Source organism: Vicugna pacos, chromosome 7 (assembly GCF_048564905.1).
Source record: "Vicugna pacos chromosome 7, VicPac4, whole genome shotgun sequence".
Classification (NCBI taxonomy): Eukaryota; Metazoa; Chordata; class Mammalia; order Artiodactyla; family Camelidae; genus Vicugna; species Vicugna pacos.
Window position 1 is genome coordinate 49,977,269 of NC_132993.1, and position 19,170 is coordinate 49,996,438.

The 19,170-nt window shown below is 36.0% G+C and overlaps 1 protein-coding gene across 2 annotated transcripts in view; it reads right to left on the bottom strand.

Annotated features, from left to right (window-relative positions):
- The window catches only part of HDAC9 (histone deacetylase 9), a 638,632-nt gene that overhangs the window by 604,717 nt on the left and 14,745 nt on the right, over positions 1-19,170 (bottom strand). The window lies entirely within an intron of this gene.

Below are 19,170 nucleotides of genomic sequence, written 5' to 3' on the forward strand. Positions count from 1 at the left end.
ATTCGACTTGTACTTGTAGGTCAGCTGTCCCTAACAAGCATAAACAAATTTGGTTCTCCACTTACATATATGTTAAGCTTTGAGTTCACAGCATTTGGAAGATGACAGAAAAGGAAAAAGGCTCATTGTAACTTTAAGAACTTTCAGACTTTATCAGTCAGAAAAGGAACTTTATACTATTTTCATTTTGAGCTGCAACAATCTGTGGTATTTTAGCATTTGGCGTGGAAGCCTCATGTCACTTATCACATTATACCCTGCATTATAATTATTCCTGTAAATACTAAAGTTGTTTTAGGGATCTCCAAGCTCCATAAGGGCAAGAGCTATTTCTTATTCATCTTTTTATGCTTTGCAAAAATGCTCCTCAAGTTTAAGGTGCACACAAATCACCTGGGTTCTCACTAGAATGCAGACTCTGTTCAGTAGTCCTGGGATGAGTCCTGAAAACCACAATGCAAGTAGCTAGGGTATGCAGCACCCTACACCAGCCATGAATCACTTATAAGTATTTCTTTCAATTTTCTTTGAGAGAAATACCTAGTTAGCTTTGGTAGAAAGTTAGCATTATTGAGTACTTACAAGGTACCAAACACAGTTGGCAATTCTCACATCCTTATGAGGTGGGCACTACTCTTATCTCCATTTTACAGATAGAGAAATTGAGGCACTAAGAGACGGAGTAATTTTCCTAACAAATTGAAGCCGGTTTTACCTGATTCAAAGGTCTCAGCTTGTAATCACATGGAAACATTTCCTTTTAGCATCTCAAAGCCAGAATAAATGAGGTTGTCTTGGGTGCACTTTCTCCTCTTCTTTCTCAGGGAAAATCTTCCATCCTTCCAGGCCCAGCAGGATGCCACTCTTTGACCTCCTTCCAGTGTGTGTAATTTCCTGGCTTTCCCTGAACCTCCCCAGAAATTTGTTCATCCTGCTAGTGCAGCACTTGCCAGAGAGCATTACAGTTATCTGGGTGGGGTCCTCTAGTCTTCTTTGTCAGAAGTCAAAAGCTTGAGAGTTGGAACTTAGTCTTACTCATTGTTGATACCCCAAAACTTGAAGCATAGGAGCTTTTGAAAGATACAAGGCCCAGGCACCACTCCCAGGGATTCAAATCTGTCTGCTTTGGGTTAGAGCCTAGGCATCAGCTTTTTGGAAATTCTTGAAATAATTCAAAATTTTCCATTATTATTATATTTGTTACGGTGATCTGAGATCAATGATCTGTGATGTTACTGCTGTAACTGTTTTGGGGCACCACAAACCATGTCCACATAAGACAGCAAATTCACTAAAGGTGGTGTGTGTTCTGACTGCTTCACTGACCATCTGTTCCCCAGTCTTTCTCCTTCTCTCCTGGCCTCCCTATTCCCTGAGACACAGTGTTAAAACAAGGCCAATTATATCCTTACAATGGCTTCTAAGTGTTCAAGTGACAGGAAGAGTCACACATCTCTTCCTTTAAATCTAAAGCTAAAAACGATCAAGCTTAGTGAGGAAGGCATGTCAAAAGCCAAGACAGGCCTAAAGCTAGGCCTCTTGTACCAAACAGTTAACCAAGTTATGAATGTAAAGGAAAAGTTCTTGAAGGAAATTAGAAGTGTTGCTCCAGCAAACACACAAATGACAAGAAATTAAAACAGCCTTATCACTGATATAGAGAAAGTTTCAGTGGTCTGGATAATAGATTAAAGCAGCCACAACATTCCCTTAAACCAAAGCCCAATCCAGAGCAAGGACCTAATTCTTTTCTATTTTATGAAGGGTGAGAGAGGTGAGGAAGCTGCAGGAAAAAAAAAAATTCAAAGGTAGCAGAAGTTGGTTTATAAGATTTAAGGAAGGAAGCCATCTCTATAACATAAAAGTGCAAGGTAAAGCAGCAAGTGTTCATACAGAAGCTATAGCAAGTTATCAGAAGATCTAGCTAAGGTAGTGAAGGTGGCTTTGCTAAACAACAGATTTTTTCAATGTAGACAAAACAGCCTTATATTGGAAGAAAATGCCATCTAGGACTTCCATAGCTCAAGAGGAGAAGCCAATGCCTGGCTTCAAGCTTCAAAGGACAGGCTGACTTTCTTGTTAGGGATTAATGCAGCTGGTGTAGTTAAGTTGAAGTCAATGCTCATTTACCATTCCCAAAATCCCAGGGCCCTTAAGAATTATGCTAAATCTATTCTGCCTGTGTTCCATAAATGGAACAACAAACCCTGAATGACAGCACATATGTTTACAATGTGGTTTGCTAAATATTTAAGCCCACGGCTGAGACCTACTGCTCATAAAAAAAAAGATCCCTTTCAAAATATTACTGCTTATTGACAATGCACCTTATCATCCAAGAGCTCTGATGGAGATGGACAAAGATATCAATGTTGTTTTCATGCCTGCTAACAAAGCATCCATCCTGTAGTCCGTGGATCAAGAAATAATTTTGACTTCCAAGTCTTATTATTTAACAAATACATTTCATAAGGCTATAGTTGTCATAATAGGGATTCCTCTGATTAATCTGGGCAAAGTAAATGGAAAACCTTCTGGAAAGGATTCTCCATTCTAGATGCCATTAAGAATATTCATGATTCATGGGAAGAGGTCAAAATATCAACACTAACAGGAGTTTGGAAAAAGTTGATGCCAACCCTCATGAATCACTTTGAGGGGTTCAAGACTTCAGTGGAGGAAGTCACTGCAGACATGGTGAAAATAGTAAGAGAATTAGAAGTGGAGCCTGAAGATGTGCCTGAATTGCTGCAATCTCAGTATAAAACTTTCACAGATGCGTTGCTTCTCATGGATGAGCAAAGAAAGGGGTTTCTTGAGATGGAATCTACTCCTGGTGAGGATGCTATGAAGACTGCTGAAACAACAACAAAGAATTTAGAAAATCAGATAAACTTAGTTAATAAAGCAGCAGCAGTGTTTGGGAGGACTGACTCCAATTTTGAAAGAAGTTCTATTGTGGGTAAAGTGCTACTAAATAGCATTACAGGTTACATAAAAATTATTCATGAAAGGAAAAGTTCACCGATGTGGCCAAGTTCATCGCTATCTTATTTTAAGATACTGCCACAACCACCCCTTCAGCAACTACCACCCCCTGATCAGTCAGCAGATATCAACAATGAGGCAAGACCCTCTACCAGCAAAAAAGATAACAACTCGCTGAAGGCTCAGATACTTTTTAGCAATAAAATATTTTTTACTTAAGGTATGTTCATTGTTTTTTTAAGACATAATAGATTGCTACACTCTTAATAGACTACAGTATAGTGTAAACATAACTTCTGTGTGCACTGGGAAACCAAAAATAAATTGTGTAACTCACTTTCTTGCCATATTTGTTGTATTGTGGTGGTCTGGAACTGAGCCATCAATAGCTCCGAGGTATGCCTGTATCCCTATCTGTCTGTTTTCTCCTCCTGTGCCCCTAACCAGAAATACAGCTTTGCTCCTGTGGAATCAGCAATCAGTGGGCTCCACACCAGCAGATTTTCAAGTTCAAAACAAACAAAGAACACTCTGCCTCTGTCTACAGAACTATATCTTCTCAACATGAAAATATAATCTCTTTTTAAGTAGGACATGAGAGCTGCTGTGTATCAAAGGTGGTATGCTAGCATTAAGTAAACTCTGAAAATTATTTTCCCTGGACAACCACAGATGTATCTAACTACACTTCTGGAAAGAAATTGGACTCTGTGGTATCTAATGTGGTAATCCTCAAAAATTAGTTACTCTGTGACAGTTTATGTTTATGAAAATTACATTCAATGCCCCTTCCTCAATATCCAAAAACACCTTTTCCTACACCCAAAGTTTGTGCCTATGATAAAGAAACAAGCTAAGTAATAAAAATTATAATCTTTTATTCAAATCCTGAAGTATTGGGTTATGAAAAAATAATTTTTCTGATTATACCTCAGCTCTACAGATAAATAGTGTTTAATGCTGCTAAATCTACAGAAAAGAAGGGATGATTTTAGTGTTAACTTTACAAATAGATGAGTTCTTTCTATATGTCATTGTTAGAAGATGTTTCAAATAAAAGAAAAAGGACCTTGGGAGACTTAGTGATGTGGAAGCTATACATTTATTCCACTAGAAATCTCAAAGGTATTCTCAGCTAAAAGAAGAGTGAAATAAATTTAACTAGTTTGAATGCTAAGTATCTCTTTGAGATTGAGGCTAATACATAATGGAAAGCAGAAATACTTCAATTTCTGCCCTATTTTTATATAAATTCTAAATGAAATATTCAAAGCTACAAAGAGTTACAGCTCTCCAATTGAAAAAATGGATACCAACATCATTTATACAGTTCTACTGTGCATCAGGGTGCAACTGAGGCTCACTATACAATTTGAATGGAACTTGACTTAGTTCAGGAAAAAATGTTAATAAGGCAATTATTCATGTGCTACACAAAATCAGACAGGAATCTGAATCTTCAAAAAAGGCACAGTATATAAAGTTACTGTTAGAAGGACTCATCTTTCTAGAACTCACCAATACATACCATTTTAAGAGTGCTTTCTGAACCAAATCAAGCAAATGCTTTCTATTTAATTTTCTTATCCCTGTAATTCCACAACCACACACATACATATTGTTTAAAAGTGATTCTGTGATTAAACTGGAATTCTCTTCAGCATCATTAAGACAAACCACCTATTGAATACAGCCTGTATCTGAGTTTAGCATCAGTTCTGAGCTCTTCTTGTTGTATCTCACATAGTGCATAGAATATTACACATGTTGAAAACACATGTGAGATAGGTAAGGTGATGAATGAGGTAGATGGACTGATGACAAATGGATGGGATGGACAGGAAGATCATGAAGGTTCTGAAGGCCTGGATTTACCCTGAGAGGAAAGAGAATAATATGAAAGGGAAGAAACAGAAAAAAATAGTTGTAGGTGCTAAGAACAATTTCCATCTGCTTCACTATTTAGCCTCAAGTCAGACCTGACTGTGACAGTAGGAAAAAAATCACTAAGAAATCTCTAGAATGTGCTATATATATATATATATATATATACACACACACATATATGTATATGTGTGTGTGTATATATTTCCTTAGGATTTGAAGCGTGAATAGTAGAATCTATTACAGTTGACCCTTGAACAACAGAGGTCTGAACTGTGTGAGTCCATTTATATGTGGATTTTTTTTTTCAAAAAATACATCCTATAGTAATACATGACCCAAGCCTCGTTGAATCCTAGGATGTGGAACCGCAGATTCAAAGAGCCTACTATAAAGTAATAGGTGGATTTTCAAACTACAACCCTAACCTCAGCCTTGTTCAAGGGTCAACTGTAGTTTCAACAGTATGAAACTGCCTGACCTACAAAAATGGCCATTGCATATGGTTTGACATAAAATAATTATTTTTATAGTCAATGCTAATTACTTCTACTCTCTCTTCTTCCCAACCATTACTTAGATGAATATGTCAGAAATTGGGCAATTGGAAAGTTCCCCTAAACAGGCTGCAGGACTGCTTGAGATCACACTGCAAGCCACAGGTAGGGCAGGGACCAGCAATCGGGGTCTACCCCTAGCCGAGTGCTCCTTCCACAACACCACTTTTACAGTAAGAGGGTCAAGACAGAGAAGCAAAGTGGAAGGAAGAATGAATGTCAGACCTATCTACCACTCAGAATTTCACTGAGGGCCAAAATTATATCCACCAAAATAGAGCATCCTTCCTCCTCATGTACTAGAGAACAATGAGGGAATAAAAATGAATCAGCAGAAAGAATGACAGTTCCCTTAATTTCCATGAGTTAGTGGTATTTTTTAGAGTGAATTCTAAGTTTTCCAAATTCAAGAATTCTCAGCTAGTGATTAGTCAATGTGATTGACAACAAGGGATACTTTAAAGAGCTACTGTCCCGCCATGACACATCTTTCAAGATTGGACAAGAGAGTCAGTGCAAAGGATTTTATACCCTCAGTAATTATTACTGTCCTGAAAAACAAGAGTTCATACCATTCAGAGTAAAGCTCTTCCTTTAGCTGGAAGTTAAAGACAATTTCTAAGTTCCATGGAAGTGTCACTAGTGGATTTAATAAGAGATCAACCACGGAGCACATGGAAGAGAGAATATAAAGAATATTATCAAGTATCTGATCAACCCAAATTACTCCCATGAGCTGATAATATAGGCCAGGGGAGGCGCAGGGTTGTAGTGTTCAAAGCTGATTTGATCAGATCTCTTAATAGCCTCTACCTTGCTGATGAAATTTAATAGGCTGTTAATGTAAGCATGCTTGATGATCAGTGGGCAGCTCAATGTGGGTGAATGTCCTGAAGACTTTTCTCCCCCAGATTTGCTGATGAGCCTGTTAAAAGCCAGTTGAAAGCTGGGTTGCCTATGGTGAACAGCAGGTGCTGAAATAACTTGGGCTCTAGAGTGAGAGAAAATCTTTTGTTCCCACCGTCATGAGTTGTTAAGGTTATAAAATTTGGAGCTGAAAATCAGTCAACAACAACAAAAACCTGCTGCACAAACTAAAATAGATTCTATATGTGAAAAAGAAAATTACTTTTCTCACTTAGTTTGTGCTTCAAGAAAAAAATAATACTGGGTGAATGTTGCAACTGTCTGCTGTTAATGGCAATGCTAAATGGCAATGCCATCATTTTAAATAATTGAAAAGCCTTTTCAAAAGCCTTCAATAATGGTTTCAATAATTTTTAACATTAGCTCTAGATGGCAAATACTTCTTTCATTTTTTTTTCAAAGTTGAATGGCTAAAAACTTTTCTGAGGAGCACAATAGAGGAGCCTCTTAAATCTAGTTTTTCCTATATTTTTGCCAGAGCTAAATTATAAGCAATATATTAGTGAGTTGTAAAAGTCAAATAAAGAAATTAAATTTGGCACTGTTTACAATGGTGACTTCTCATTCCAGTAATATTGGGAACTCATAAAATTTAAGCTGTGCAAATATAGCAGATTTGTTAGACTTATTTTTAAATTTATGGGCATCAACAAACAGCATAGTTTGCAAATATTTTATTTGATCTGATTTTTTAAAATCTGGCTGGCAATTTGTTTAAAACATTCACAAGTTTCTGTTTTATTGGTTGCCAGATGAGCTTTTATTTGTAAATACGTTGTATCTATTTTTAAACTGTTTCTTTGGCTTTAGAGTTTATGTTCAAACACATAAACATAAAAAGGAGATAACTTAAAGCTATTTTAAGGTCTGAGTGGCAATGCTGAAAGTTTTGCTGAACCCCAAACTAATCTTCACCAGCAACAGAAACTACTCTTACTAGTAAAGAATAGTACAGAGAAAGTACCAAAAAATAAATATCATAAAATAATTTTGTTTCAACCATCAGGTATTTTTAAGGTTATCAGCCTAGAACAGTAAAGCACCCAACAATCATGACAACCACTGGTAACAAACGTTTAATACTCTCCTATTACGAGTGCTTGTCATATTGGAAAGAAGGAATCTCTCCCTCTTCTCCAATGCAGACTGAGAAGGTCTAGGAGGAGCCAGAGACTCTGCATTTCCAACATCTCCCTAATGCTATGCTGTTGCTGCTGATCCAAAGGCCAGACTTTGAGCATCAAAAGTCTATTATGTAGTAAACACTATTTTAGGCATATGTTTTTATACTGAACCTTCTCAACCACCCTATGATATACGAAGTATTATCCCCACCTATCAAATGAGGAGACTGAGTAAAGGAGAGATTTCTAACAACCAGAAAGTGACAGAAGCAAAATATGAACCCAGGTCTCTTTGGAACCAAAGCCCCTGGTCTATAATATTTCACTGCTTTCATTTCTCAAGAGAAGAATTTCCAATTATTAGTAGTTAATGCCATGTAATAACAAACTTCTAATCCAAGATGAATTGATTCAAACCAATGGTGAAACAGTTTAAAAAGCCAGATGCTTAGGCTCCACTGCAACATATTTCTTTTTCAATAAATGTAGTGGAAATTGAGAATTCTAAATATTTTTGCTATTCCCACAGGTGACTCTTGGAATCACTAAAGTCACTTATTTGTAATTCTGTCTGAATAAAAAAGTCACTGCAATAAATGCCGTCTACATTCCATTTGCTACTGAAAATGGCAAGTATAAGGTGTGGATGCTGAGCAAGTACGTGGGCTTGAGGGAAAACATTTCACATTTTAAAAAGGTTAGATGTTTATTTAGCATTTTCTGTTGAATGAAAACACACAAAATAGAATCATTCAGTTAATCCCTAGACCTGCACTATAGTCCTTTCGTAATTTATCCTTATTTTATGAAGCACTCTGATCCAAAAGATGCTGGCATATCCAGTGCTGTATGGAGAAAACCATACTGTTCTAAAAACTTCCTAGGAGGCCAGGACAGCAACATAAAAGTGTAGTGTAATGAAAAGAAATGAAACACAGAGTGGGGCCTTACACCATGGATTTTCCCCAAAGTAGGACGCTCCATCAGCCTTCACAACAACTCCACAGGATGCCAGAGGCTTTCCCCCGTCTCACTATTATTTTTATGCAGCAGTTGCTTCAGTACCAGGGAAGCATGTCACCAGTGATAAACTGGAACCAGTTAGTAAACCTATGCTTGGACAAGGCACATGTAAGTCAGAGATTCTACCATTTTTGTCAACATTAAATATTCATATATAGTATTTCTTCTTGTGTCTTCAAAAATCTGTTTTAACACTCAAGTTTCCCAGACAGAAGTACAGCATATTTACTTTCATCAGTTCCTTACTCAAAGTATATAAAGATCTAATGCTCTCAAGAAAAGATAATAATGCTTTTTTTCAGAATACTGAGAAATTCATGGCATATTATTGCTATCCTTAAGAGAATATGGCTGTCAGAAGTAAATACATGACATAAAGTTACCCAATCACATCTTTAATTCACTACTGCACACACAGAAATATTTTAATGCAGATAACTTTTAAGGGAATCTTTCTCCGAAGAGGACTCCATATTGATTTTTTTAGGAGTACAATGCAGGACAATACCAGAATGCAATACATTACCTCCCAAAGAGAAGATTCCAAATGCCATACTTCTCAGTATGTATATATTGTATGTGCATATTTTAGCAGATAACCCCAAACTGAGTGCAAAGTTATCAGTAAAAATATTCTGTTAATATGACACTTAAGAGCACTTATTAATAGAAACACCTCTTTCCTGCATATTTTTAGTAGCTTTCCATTCAAAGTGAGGTCCCTGGACCAGCAGCAGCAGCATCACCTGAGAGCTTGTTAGAAATGCAAAACCTCAGGCCTCACCTCAGACCTACTGAACCAGTGTTTGTGTTTTAACTAGCTCCCCAGGCACTTTAAAGTTTGAGAAACATTGGTGTAGCAGTTACCCAGCTAGGCATTTTATATTAGCTAGATTTTATTCTTTTCATTATTACCATTTTAAGGATGCGAAAACAAGATTCAACAATAACTTTCCAAAGGTCACATAAATAGGAAGGGATCAATGCAAACCCAGAATCACCAGCTACAAAAGTCCAACTTGTTTCTCTGCTCTGCTGTCTTTAAGGCTGAAATGTCTTAATATATACCCTACAGATAGATACTGAATAATGTGCAAAGTTTATTACACCATTCTCATGAGGTTCACAGTTTTCAATCGACCTTCAAAGGGGTCTATGTCACAAAAAAGTGTAACAGTCACTTCTTGAAATTCTTGTACATAGGCATAGGAGCAAACAAACAACAACTGAAAAGCAAACTGCAAAAATTTATTTTCTTAACATTAATAGTTTAACCTTTGAAATTTGAAGAGGGCCACTACAAATGAAAAAGTCATATTCCAAGCAGCAATTTGCTATCTCCTTTGAAAAATCTCTCGTCATGCAATATTTTCTTCCCCCTGCTGATTTAAGGATGCTTAAGAACTTAAATAAAAGGAGAAAAATGAACATGAAGGACACTGCGTGCTAAACCTTTAAGTCTAACTGAAATTCAGCTCATCACTGTAGGTTTTTAAAAACATGGTGGTCAAAAGCATAGCTTTTAGAATTCACTTACTATCTGGGTTTCAATTTTAGCTGTCTTCAAAAGATTGTTTTAAGACTCAAGTTTCCCTTATGTTGTATATGTAATCTTGAGAAAGTCAGGTGGTTTTCTAAGCCTTATTTTCCTAACACAAAATGAAGGTAAGACTAGTGCTGATCCTGATTTCTGTTGTTTTGTTAAGTAGGACAACATAGCCAGTAGGCCTAGTGAAGTGCCTGGCACAGCAGTCAGCACTCCATAAATGCAGTCAGTTACTATTAAAAGTGTCTTATCAATGATTATTACATTATTAAGACACTGGAATTTTTCCAGGGTCCAAGAAAGTTGTTTATTAAGTTGTCTAATCTTTGTAAACGAAAGGTTGGGCATTTAAGGAGGGAGCGCTGGCTCAAAAGCAAAGAGAAGGAAGGGGAAGGGGAACCAACACTCCACTCAGTTACATTTTTAGGAGGAATCAGTGGCTCTCAACAGTGTTGTCTCCAGGCCAGCATCTTCACTTTCACTGGGCACTTCCTAGAAAAGCCAATTCTTAAACCTACGAAATCAAAGCTCTGGAGATAGGACCAGTAATCTGTGTTATTTTACAAATCCTCCTGCTGATTCCGATGCATGCTGAAATTGGAGATTCGCTGGTAGAAAGGAAAAGGAGCACTGGGCAAGGACTCCCTGAAAACAAATATATCCCCCTCTCAGTCTCTAAAGGTCCCTCTTTAGTGTGTGGACACCCAAGGCTTAAATCTCTTGTGATCTGTGACACATGGAATCATAAGGATATTCCCAGGATAAGGCGAGACTGAGGAGGCAGAGGAAATAAATATTTGCATAAATATGCAGCTCTCAACTTCTTAAAGTTAGGGTGTTACTCTCCCAGAAATCTCTCCACCTCACCAAAGGGGATTAATTTAATCACTATATTATGTAGTGCTGTGAACATTTACATCAAAACAACATATCATCGTTTTCTACAGAAACATATTTCAAGTGCCTGATTCTAGCTTAAGGCCTATATTTTACTAGGGCAAACTGAACACCTATTTAGGTTTAAAGCAGACAGGTGTTAACTAATAAGAAGCAAAATGAGAGACAGCATAAAGCACAGAGTACTGATTGTGAAGTCCCGCTGCCTGTTTTCCTAACCCAGCTCCCTCAGTTATGAGCTTTGTGACCTTAAACAACCAACGAATCATCCTTTGCCCCAGTTCCTTTATCTACCCCAAAAGGATAATAATAGTAGTGCCCATTTCGTAAGATGCCAAGGATTAATGGATTTTATATATGAAGAACACATAGAACCGTGCCTGACATCTACTGAATGCTCAATAAATGTTCACTTTTAGGAGAGACATGAAACAGAACAAAAATGTTGGTTTCTTCTGTCTTTGTTAGTTTTGTAAAAAGGAATCCATTTCCTTTAACACAGGCTTTTAGACAAATGCGTAATGTTTTGCTACTCTACCTGACACCTGCAATAAGACCACAACCTTTATTTAGTTATTGTTACTTAATTATTTCATGTACTTTTACCAGTTTTTTCAGCCAGATTGCTGAGAACCATTGAGGACAAAGGACTTTTTTATGTTTCCTTGAATCTCCTCCTGTGCCTTCCCCTTTGGTGAGGTGGGGGGCAGTTCTAGGAGAGAAGAACCTCACACACATCAGTATATGCGCATATAGCATAGTAGCCACTTAACATGTATTTATCTGTGATGATACAACATGAACAGTGAAAATCTGAACTACAAAATGCAAATGTTAGAATTCATTCATTTTTAAAAAGACAGCCACAAAGTTAGAAATATATTAACTTAAATATTACTAAACTTATTTTAAATTTATTGCTAAAAATGCATCTGCCTACTGAGTAATTTCTATAATATCAACCATAACAACTCAATCCAGTTGTTTCATGGAGCTAAGTCAAATCACCTTCTTAAAGCACTGTAAACAACCTACTTCTCAATGACATAAAAATCTGTTTATAGCAGTGAAGACTGCTGAAGGTTATGCCATCCAGCCCTTCTAAAACTTCTTTAGGTTGTTTCAATGATGCTTCAAAAGAGATAAAAAAGAAAGTTATTACCTGAAATAAAACCTCAGTTCAATTTATTGCCACATTTCCAGGCATCCCTTATCAAATATAACTATAAATAGTATGATCTTCAAATTGCAAGTCCAGTCTAATTTATAATTTATTTCCCCACTACTCCTGTCTTTCTGTCCTGGAATGCATCAGCCTGAAAGAAACATCATCATGTTTTACAAGTTTAGTTTAGAAACAGTCACTGCAGATTCACTGAAAATGGGACACTGTTCTCTTGGCGGGGCTGTGATGTGGAGATAGAGCAGGCATATTACTGTCTCCAGAATACAATGGCTTCCTTGCCCACACTTCCTTTCCCTCTGCCTCATATTGCTAACAGTGCAGCTCTGAGTTTCTATAGCACCTGTCATCAGGGAACTGTCCAACATAATTTGGCAAAGGAATTATTTCACCCTGTAAGAAAAGAGGACAGGAAGATGCTAAAAAGAATAAACTCTTGCTTGGATGCTAGCCATCTAATTAAATTCAGGACGGTATTGATTCTGTCCACTTAGATTATCTTTAATTTTATATACAACCAAATTTTAGATTCAAATTAACCAATATAGATCCCTGAAACTCCTCCAAAAATATATCAAACATCTCTAAATGAAATTTTGCACGTGAAATATGACTGCAGTCCAACTTGGACTGTTGATTATTTTTCTATTTTAACTTAAAATTCCTAGCACAAAAAGGATAAACTGAGGCAGTGTGTTAAGTACAGTGGAGGCCACATGATTTAGCAAAGAAAGCAGAAACTTTCTAATGCTCATTAGGTGTACGTTATTATTCGAGAGATTTATAAAATATTCAGGAGTAGCATTTTAAATTAAATTGTTGGCATGTGTAATAATTTTTCACCTAACACATAGCACATTATAAAAGCATTTGCATATATTAAAATCCAAATATTTCAAAGTTCACACATGGTGACAAGGATATCAAACCTTGAATCCTAAGCTTGGCTAACCAATGTCTGGTTAATGTGTTTCACATCTTTACTAAATGCTGAGCAAGAGGAAATGAACTAAGTATTTGGATCTGAGCCTTAATTATTTTTAATGCCAGGTCATAAATCTCATGACAGGAAAATATGAAATTCTGAAATCATTTCTCAAAGAATCTGCAGCATTGTTTTCTACAGAATATGTGCTACATAGCATCAATTTTGTTACTTCTGAGTTAGTGTGAATAAAATTGAGTCAGCTAAACAGGATGGACCAAATCACTCATCCATACATTTCTACTAGCCTTCCATTTGATTGCCTTGCTGGTCTATTTCTCATATAATTATCCTTAATATTGAACATTTTTTCCTGAAATTGGCTAAAACATTCTGAAAATGCATACATGACAGAAAACTCAGATAGTTAATAAATGTCTTCTTTGTAAACCTGAACAGTTCCCAGAATTGTCTTCAAAGATAGGACAAAGAAATAAGTAACCATGCATTTAAGAAAATATGTATCTTCCATATAATTTTCCAAACCTCCATGAATAATAGGAAAATAAATCTGAAAAAGTTTTAATGGTTACAGAGAATAAAGCAGATAGAACTTTCAGTGTACAAACATTTTGTCCTTCTAGAAATAAACACTCAACCTCCCTAATTAACCCACTAAACTGTTAGTAATTGTGTCCTTGAATCATTTCAAGGGACCACTTTAATGTTCCAAGAGAAGACTGTCTATGGCAAGATATAAAGATTTCTTACTATGATTGCTGTTCTGAAGCTAAAAATAGATAGCCAAGAAAATTGAGATCAAGCAACTTCCTGATACAAACCTGACTTTATTCAACAGTCTGATCTTTATCAGTTCCTGCCAAAGATCTAGAGGGCTGTGTATCGTCTTCTCAGAATAAAAGACCACACAGAGGAGGCCGAGCCCTAAGGGCAATTTGCATGTAAAATAATCAGGCTTGCAAAAGATTAGAAATTACCTAATGTCTGTTAATAGAAAACCTGTTAAATAAATTTTAGAAAATCCATACAAGGAAATATCATGTAGCCATGAAAAAGGAGCAGGAAGGGTGGCACTTCTATATATTATATGGAAGAAACTTTCAGAAACACTATAAGGGGAATAAAAGCAAGACACAGAAAATGTGTTTTAATATATTTATTTTAACACATACATACACACAGAGCACAAGATTCTGAAGGACCATACAAACAACAGACAGCAGTGACTGAGTCTGAAGAGAGAAGAGGAACAACCAAGGGAAAGAGGGGAGAGATACAGACTTTTCACTCTATGGCTTTTCTGTCTTTGAATTTTGTACTTGTATATCTAATACATATTTTAAAATCATATCTAATAGCACTAGGGAAGGAACAATATCTGTGTCCAAAAACATTCAGCCAAGTTAGCAGTCTTTCACATCTAACTGCATGCCCCACAAGGAGTCAGAACAAAAAGTCCGACAATAATGCAAACAATTTCCATTTCATCTTCTCTTCACTCCTCACCAGGAAACTTCACATAACAAAGACTGTTTTAACTTTGAGTAAACATCTTTTCCACCAGCTGTTTTTTGGATTGTTTAAAGTAAATTTCCCCTGGTAGCACAAAGAAGATAGTTTGGTGGCAATAGCCATTTCCCTTCCAAATTAACCTTCATCAGACTCTCCTCAAAAGTTTCCCAAAACAAGCACATAGTCTAAGTTATATTAAAAAAAATTTTTTAATGGTGCTTTCAATGGAAAGGCAGCTCCAAAGCTGGTCCCTAGCCCACGGTCAATGTCTACCCTCCATATCTAAGTCCTTCGATTTAGGAATTCTGAAACCAACATCACACTGTTCCCGTACTTAGGGGAAAAAAATTCCCCAGTCAAGGAGGACTGTACCACAATTTGAAGGTTCTGAATAGGCAAGACAAATACAGTGTTATGAATGAGAGCTTTCATAAGAGAAAGACTGCCCAAGTTTGAACTCCGGATTTGCCACTTACTAATTAAACTTGGGCAACTTACATAAACTCTTTTTGCCTATTTCCTTATCTGTAAAATATGGGTAATAATACTACCTAATGTGATAGCACAACTTATCATTCTACAGATTGCAACCCATTAGTGTGCGTAGTAAAATCAATTTACTGCATCACAACTGGAATTTCTTTCATTGAATGAGATAGAATGAAATGGAATAGAATAGAAAAAAATGAGTTTTAAACATAGTAAGAGTTTATCATAAATTTTTCCATTCATATATAATATATACATAGAGGGAGATTATGTGTACTATGTCTCAATTTCTCATTAGAGGTCATGTTCAAAAATTTAAAAATCTCTGTTACAGATTAACTATGCGGGAAAAAATGTATTAATAAATAGCAAGTACTCAGTATATCACCTAGCACTTAACAAGCACTCTGTTTGTTACCTTCTGTGATCTTTGTTACAATAATGATAATCTATTTTGTCATCATCATCTGCAGAACTCAGAGAAGTAAATAAGTAAAATCAACATGTAATTGATGACAGCAAATATACATACAAAGTTTATTGAAGTTTAATAATATTAAAATATCTATAAAAACAATTGTCAGTTATCACTTGGAAAATTTTTAAAAACAGAAAATAGAAAGTAATAACACAGCATATTTATATAATGTGGTTTCTGATAAGAGAGATGATAAATTTAAGCGCCCTCAGCAATCTAGTAAATAACGTGTGTGTGTGTGTGTGTGTGTGTGTGTGTGTGTGTGTGAAGGGGATTCATACAGGTTCATTATGGCCTGGAGAAAATATTAACTTTTCTTGTCTTTGATTCTGCTTTTAAAGGAACAATCCATTATTAATTCTACATCACACCTGGAGCAAAATGCAGAAGGTAGGGGACTGAATCAGTTTTACCGGTGCCAATCACTGGACAAGGATATCCCCAACTCTAAATGTTAACTTGTGCACAGTAAGAAGCAGCTAGAGGAGCTAAACACGATATTGTATAAATTTTATTTTTATTCTCCTCATTGTAATTTGAAAAATAAAACTGGCATTCTGATTTGCACATATGTTCCTTAGGAGTCTGGTGAGCATGAAGCTATTGCTGAGACACAGAGCAATTCTTCCTTTACTGGCCAAGCCCAGTTTCAAGACCAAATGGCTAAAATAATATGAACACAGTCGGAGAAACTATCACCCTGAGAAGCCCTTCTGGGCCACTAAACATCAGCCTCCAAAGAAAGATGTATCCCAGTGGTTTTCAAGACTTTGTTCAGTGGCAGAACCCAATCTAAAACCTTTGATAGAAAATCATGTCTCCCATAGTTGACATAGGTGGGGGGTTGGGGGAGGGGGAACCTGGAAAGCCTTCTTCATCATTCCTCACCAATTCCTTCTCTTTCCATGTGGTAGACCTTCAAGAAGCTTTACGGGATACTTTGAAAGCCGCTATCTGTACAGTTCTCAAATTACAGCATGCATCAGAATCATCAGCAAGGCTTGTTAGAACCCAGATGACAGGACTCCACCAGCATCTGATTCAAAAGGCCTGGTGTGAAGCCTGAGAATGTGAATTTCTTACATGTTTTCTTGGTGATGCTGATGGTCCTGGTCCAGCAACTACATTTTGAGAACCACTGTCCTATGTTATCTCTTTAACACATTTGCTTAAAATAATGAAAACAAGGATCACCTGTACTTTATTCCTTTGCAACTGATTTGAAATTTTAAGTATTTTTATTATACTAGCATTCTAAAAATTCAAGACATAAAAGTAACTGGATTTAAGGATTTTTTTCAACCAGTTTTTACATCCTAGTGATTCAGTATCATTAATTGAGAGCACACTCATCAGAGCATGAGAAAGCTCTGATAAAGTGCTATAGCAACAAATGTTCCTTAAAGTTCTTTAGGTTCTGTTTGCTTACAGAACAATAAATGTTCCCTGTTTGGAAATAATCCCCAAATGTTCCTTCTTGTTTTAACTGCTTGAATTCTTAACATACGCGGTACACATATTGTAATCTAGGACTGAATGGAGCCCTTTCTTTTCTCAGGGAGAATTGGAAGGATGTTATTTTCGGGAACAGTGAGGCTACCTTTACCATTTTTTTCTAACTGGCAAAATACTGCAATAAAGTATTGCTCAACTCAGACTGAAACAATTTTCCCATCTGTCAAAATATTTTAAATAGTATCAAGCTGGTATTACTTTGTCAAAACATTTCATCAGAAACAGTATCTAAATTTAAATAAGCAGTTCCTCGAACTATGTAAGTAAGGTGAATAAACTGTCACTGACACAATCTATTTTTTGGAAAATCCACATAGTCTCATTAGAAAGACCTTGAAGGAAATGGGTGTTTAAACCAAGGATAGATGTCCAGTGGGTAGAGAAAAATGAATCCTGCATGAAGGGCTGAACATTTCATTGCGCTAGAAATGACACACTTCAATTCTTCCCAAAATTTCATAAAATAAGCCCAGCTTTACACATAATTCTGGTCAGTTTCAGTACACTTACAATTGTGCAATAAAATATAGCCAATAGATATTGATGTAGAGACATCAACAAGCATAAACAGGAGCATGGGATTTACGCTAATTCACCCCTTACCAGACATGTGACTTTCTACAAGCTTCCTGAGGTTTCTAGACCTCAGTTTTTATATCCCCACATGCAGGTAAAACCTGCCTTATAAAGTGGACTTAAAATACAGCACCAAGAAGGCATTTGATGTACTGTTTTTTTGTCTTCATATTCATCCATAAAAATTCACATTAATCCTCAGATTTGGAATCTAAATTGGGTGACAGTATGAATAAGAGGGAAAATAATGGCTAGCAACTTCTCATACAGACAATACATATAACATATTCTGGCTTTACATAGTTTCTACTTTTTGTTATAAATCTAGCAATGAGAAAAGGATTAACAGAACATCTCTCCATGTCAGACCTAACACTTTTCCCCACAAAGTAGTATATCTTCAGTCATCTACAGAGGCTACCAAAACTTTTACATCTTCAAAAAACATTTAAAACCACTATCACATACTAAATGCAAATCCAATATCACTTTAGTGGGGAGCAGGGTTTATTGATAGCCAATGATAAAGCTGTAAACTTTCTAAAGGTTAAATAATTACAGATCAGAGTTCAAGTTTAATTTTTTCCTTACAGGAAAAGCTTTCCTTCCTTGTACATGGTCAAATAAACCCACATGACTATGAAGGAAACAGCTAAAATAGTGACTTTTTTCCCCCTCTTTGATGTTTAAAATATTCTACGTGGGCTTGGTTTTGCCAATTTCACATTCTAAGTAATCTAGCTGGCCAAAACCAAGTTCACTAAATGAATTAAGAAGTCTTTAAAAATCAAAATGGGTTCACAACACTGTTAAAATATTACACTGCTCAGAAATATAAACATAAACTAAGACAATGCTCTGAAATCTTTATTTAAATTGAAGAAATTGAGCATACATAAAGAATTTTTTCATTACTTTTCAGAATCATAGGCTAACTTTTAACAAAAATCTAACTTATTTGTAACATTTCATATATACGTATTTTTGCTAGTCTCAGAAACATTTCTCTTCTACATCTAGCAGGACTTCAAGTATTTTCATTACCTAGAAGGTACATCTGGTCAGATGGAGACTCATAGATGCATAACCTTCATTTCCCACATGATCTTTGGTGTTTATCAATAATATATGTTGCTTCTATGTATATGACTACTGTTTTTAAAATATCACCATGATTTTGATTGCTATGATTTTATAATGTTAGAAAATATTTTTAGAAACTAAAGATGGTTAAGCACTTAATTTGAGATGACATAGCATAACAAGAAGGACTTTGGCTTTGTTTTTTCTTTGAATGGCCCTAAATAATAATCATTTTTTTCACAAAAGTCAATGTTCAAGAAGATTCTCATAATATAAGAGACTTTTCTAATATGTATTAGGCAGAAGTTTCACCCATGTGCATTCTTTTTATTGATCAGTATAAATGTCCATGCAGACATCAACTACTTGCCCATGGACACAAAACTCGTAAGTTTGTGTCAGGAAGTATGGCTTCAAAGCAGATCGTCTTGCCAAAACGCCC